The sequence below is a fragment of the Empidonax traillii genome, unplaced genomic scaffold, assembly GCF_003031625.1.
Source record: "Empidonax traillii isolate 1590-97213 ecotype Southwest subspecies unplaced genomic scaffold, ASM303162v1 scaffold19:size3308961, whole genome shotgun sequence".
NCBI lineage: Eukaryota > Metazoa > Chordata > Aves > Passeriformes > Tyrannidae > Empidonax > Empidonax traillii.
Window position 1 is genome coordinate 105,472 of NW_020955212.1, and position 5,407 is coordinate 110,878.

Below are 5,407 nucleotides of genomic sequence, written 5' to 3' on the forward strand. Positions count from 1 at the left end.
TAGCACGTTTTGGTGATTTTTAACTTAACAATTTTTTTTTTCTTTTTTGCATGTGTAGCCTAAAGGCTTAAATCTGTTAAACGGTTGTATTGTTGAAAACTTTTTATGAGAAAAAAAATCCAGAAAAAAAAAAGTAAACTCTTTACATTACAGCATGTCGCCTTGAAATAAAAAGTTATCTGTATCTGGTTTTTATACAGGTTTGTTGAAATTTTGCTATATTTCTTATCTTTACACTGTAAAGCATTTTGAAATATTTATTGAGAGTCGATAGCCAAAATGTCTTTGGTTTAATCTGCTAAGAACTGAGAGATTTTTCAAAATGGCAGATGCATGAACTGTATTTTGCATGTTTAAAATAAAAACAACACAGTTTTGCAGTTGTCTTTATTTCTCTCTCTGACACAAGGCTGCCTGCTTTCAACTTCCATATTCCAAGGACAGGGTAATAAAGTGTTTCAAGGGATACCTGACCTGAAGCATGGGCATTTCTGATCTTAGAAGCTTATATCACAGACACCCAAACATGCCCGCTCAGCCTGGGGCCTGAGTAGTAGTTTTTCAAAAGCCTGACATATCCAGCTGTTACGGAGGTTTTGACCACAGCAGTAAACAGGCTTGGAGGGCATGATCCATCAGTATTGCATGTCTTAGAATTTGCCTACTTGATCCAAACTATCTGGCTGGCTTTTGAATGTTGTATTCTGGCTACCCAACTTTATAATGTCTTACGTTCAGGAATTCTTATTTTGTTTCATTTGGATTTTTTAATCTCACACCCAGTATTAAACTTTGTGTGATGTGTTTTCCAAAAGAAATTCTGCACAGCCTGGTTTTGGACAACCAGTGATTTGTAACTTCATCCTCACACAGAACACTTGTGTTTGACAGAAAAATTGGTTTTGCACCAAAAGAATATTCAAACCACTTTTTTTTTTTTTTTTTTAAAAAAAAAAGAGAACATACAAGAACAGATTGGCAGTGGATTGATCTTTCCATTGAAATATTTCTATATATAAATGAAGAAATTACGTAAGTGTTATTTTTAGTGTGTGAATTTTGTCTTTTTCTTTTGCTGAAAAGCAGTAGTGAAGAATGTGACTTGTTAAAAGCTAAGGATAAAATTTGACAAAAAATAATTTGTGTGGGAGTGTCCAAAGGGTATGGCTTTGGACAAGTTATGCTCCTACTGAACTGAAAACATTCTGTTGCTAGTCACAAAAGAAGCTGTTCTGGGCCAGTGCTGAATATTTTGGAAAACCTCCCCTGTGAGCAAGGGATTTTGTTTTAGAAATACATATTTTTAAATGAGTTTGCAGGTAATGTAGAACTCTAGCTCCCTGATTCTCCTTCAGAAGTAACTTCCATGGGATCAGCTTTGACTGAAGAGTTCGTACTATAAAATGAAGGCAGTGGGATAGCCAAGATACACGGGGCTGTCTCCCCAGCACAGTCTGTTCTGCTCCATCTATATCCTGCAGTGTAATCACACATGCTTGCTAGTAAAGATTCCTTCAGCTGACCAGATATTGAACAGCAGCCAGTATTTCTTAGTCATGGGTATAAGTTGTCTGGAGACGTCCCGACTGATAGATCTCAAATCCTCACTTCCACGTAATGGCTGGCACTTTTTATGAGAGCTTTCCCTCCCTCTGTGGATGTATTTCATCTGGAAGCTACTGCAATCTTCTTTTATATCTCATATACCACTCTGGCAACAAACCTTAATTCTAGTCTACAACACCTTCTTATTCCCATTCCCCCTTTCTTTTCTTTCCTTCCCTATTCTCAGAAGGACCATTTTTGAGCCATTAAAGTACATGACTGACAATTTAATGACTGTGTTCTTTGCTCCTCCAGTATATTACTTTGTAATCTTGTCCAAGTTGTTTATCTATTCTGCACCTCAGATTCCTCATCTGTAAAATGAAGGTCACTGCCAGGTATTCATAAATACCTCACAATAATACTGGGGGACTTCAATATTTAAAAAGTGATTTGAGATCCTCAGAGGTATGATGGTGCTCTCACCATGGAAAGACTATTACTTTAGCCTGGGATGTGCATTTAGGGATGTAATGTACAGCCACAGAAGGGTTAAGCCTCTTCTTTATTATTTGCCAGACCGAATGAAAGTAAACGAAAGCTTTCAGCAAGGAAATATCAGGTGGGGGTTGGTCTCTTCTCCCAGGCAACCAACAATAGGACAAGGGGACATGGGCTCAAGCTCTGCCAGGGGAGGTTTAGGTTAGATGTTAGGAAGAAATTCTTTACAGAGAGGGTAATCAAGCATTGGAACAGCCTACCCAGAGAGGTGGTGGATTCACCATCCCTGGAGGTTTTTAAGCAGAGATTGGATGTGGCCCTTAGTGCCATGCTATAGTAATTGGAGTTGGATCAGGGGTTGGACTTGATGATCTTGGAGGTCTTTTCCAACCCAATCTATTCTATGATTCTATGATTCTATGAATCGGATAAAAATTTTTCTTCTGGTACATATGATCTTTGACTAAACTGATTTTTAAAGTGTTTATGGTTACACAGAATTGGGCGGTTACAGCTCTTCATTAGCAGAGGTGTTACAAGGTGCTTCTATAATGTAGCATCACATAAAATGCAGAGATAACAGGTTATTGTATGCTGAGCTCTATAAACCATCAGTCATTTTCATGCATGTAGTTGGTGTCTCTAAGTGCCTCAAGGGAATCCCAGTTGCTGCCGACCTTTCTGTTTACTTCACACAATCCTGATTATAAGTGTTGTCTACTTAGAAACAAATCATTATCGGTGGTTAATACAGGTCAGCAATTCTGTAGCAGCCCTCCAGGTATTTGGAGAGACACCTCCACAATATTTAAAAATCAATTGGAAATCTCCTTCAATCTATACAGATCTCAGCATGTCAAACAGTCACATAATAGTGTGGTGAGTTGGTGTAGGATGCACAGAAGACAAAACCAGCCATATGGTAAAGGCTTTCTAATGAGGCTTTAAATATTATTTTCATTGCTCCAAGCTACTCTGTGCAATAAAATAGTATGGACTTTTTGCAGGGTAATATCATTAAGTATGTGAATATATCTCTGCAACAGCATATTTTTCTCCTGTTTTATCTACTTAGGGTTTTGGCAAGGCCATTCTGCCTTTAGGCTGAACTGCCATCAGTTTCTCCTGCAGATTTTTTAGTGCAAATTTAAACTTCTATTGCCTTTTGGTGGATCATTTTAAATTCTGAAAACTCCTTTAAAATAAATTATATCTTATCCTTTTGAGATAATTGATGATCTAAAATATCTTCTCTGCCAACTGTAATCCTGCCCTCCTTTTTTGCTGTCTCTCAAACCCAATTCAAAATCCAGAAGTCCCAGAAAACCCAAAGATATTCATAAACTCTATTATCTCAAAATACATTAACATCTATTATTCTTGAGCTAGATACTGCATTGAGTTGTATTTTTGGTTTTTAGGGGAAACTAAGTCTAAAACAATTTTTAAAAAGCACTAATACACTGCCAAACGCTTCTTACCCTAAGGAAAAATCTATCCTTTGGAGTTCTTACCATGATAAGCAATACAGTGTTCTATTGCAATTGAGGAAAGAGTCTGCAGGTATGGAGGAAAAACAAAACTATAATAATAGTACCGTTTTAAACATCTTTAAACAGTCTCCAAATATCAAAAGTACATAACTGGTGACAACTAAAAGGTTTGATCCGTTAGAGACCTGCAGCGGGCAGTGGAGAACAGTGGTCTAAGCCAAGTCTTGCTGCAGGTTGCAGAGGTGATATTCCAACAACACACAGGTGGAAGGCTCCAGTTCTGTGCAGATTTGTGTGACAAAAGCCCTGCAGCTCTGCAATACTCAAGTGCATCCCTCGGTTTTACCCACACAACAAAGATTGTGACAGAACAGCGTGTGGTTTAAGTGAGCTTCATTATTGTATTGCACTAAGTTCTTTGCTGGTGAGTTAAACAGAGCTACCTCCTTCAGTCTGGCTCTCTGGTTGCTCAAACAGGTCATGGCTAACTCCCAGGAAGAACTCAGCTTGTTATTGAGATTGATGTTCCTCACCTGGGATTGTGGGCCTTTCAGTCACAACTCCTATGTAAATATAAACCTATGTCCAGGCTTTCTGGCATGAAGGAGTTATGAGACAAAACTTTTACTCCCTTTACTCCTAAGGAGCATGGACATTTCAGTCACAAAGCATTGGTACATTTACATTCACTTTTTTTTTTTTTTTTTTTTTTTTTTTTTTTTTTTTTTTTTTTTTTTTTTTTTTTTTTTTTTTTTTTTTTTTTTTTTTTTTTTTTTTTTTTAACAGGAAGGATAAAGTGGAGGATTCCTAGGATAGGTTGGGTTTTTTTCTTTATTAATGGGAAGTGCCATTTTGCCACAAGGAATACAGAGTTTATATCACCATTCATCCTTCACTCATAGGTCTTACTTGTATGTGCAGTCCTGGGCTGAGGAGTTGAACTATACCAGAGGCAATTTCAGCAATTAGAGCTATATGAGTGATAATAGTCAGCCCAGCTGCATGTTTTCTTGCAGCATTCACTGCAAACCACCAATGGGCTGCATGCCCATCCCCTCTTTTCTCTTTTCTCCAATTCCCTTTCAGAGTTGGGGAGATCCTCCAAAGTGATCAGGTAAAACCTAGATGACCTCTCTCCAGGGAAGGCTGCCAGTCCAAAAGTGTTTCCATTTCCTCATTCTTGCCATTTTGAGGACTACCCAAGGCAGCAGACTGTTGGGGAAGGTTATTTTGTAATGTTTCTTTCTCTTCTTTCCTTCCAAAAAAAGTGCTAGTCATTTCAACTGCTTTGCAGAAGGCCTTTCACTGCTACGTTCAGGAGACACTTGAATTCTTGTCCCACTGATTAGAGCGGGCAGTTTGCCATCTGATTTGCAGTCATTCAGAGTTGCAGTCATCTTGCTACACTGAAAATCCCCCCTACACACACAAAGTTCATGCCTCTTTAGCACCATGAAAAGCTGCATGCACCAAAAAAAAAAAAAAAAAATAAAAAAAAATTATTTTACATCACAGAAAGAAGAAAAGAAGTACAGCATTAAAACTTATTTCTCCAAACTGTATATTTGCTGATGTATTGCTTTCCAACTTTCTGGAAATCCTGTGTCCCCTCAGCTGTGCAGCATGCTACATGAGAAAAGCATCATACTGTGGCAACAAGGCTAGCTTCAGGTGAGGGCAGCCCTCTTGTCTGGCTGGGAACATCCATCCCGGCTTGGCAAATCACTTAATCTTGCTGTGTGCCTTGGTTCCACGTCTTTAAAATGGAAGCAAATAGCATTTTGCTACTTCCTGGGGACTTTGGTAGGGTGAGCACTGTTGTAGGTTGTCACGGTGCTTAGAAATTGGGAGTTAACACTTTTATCATT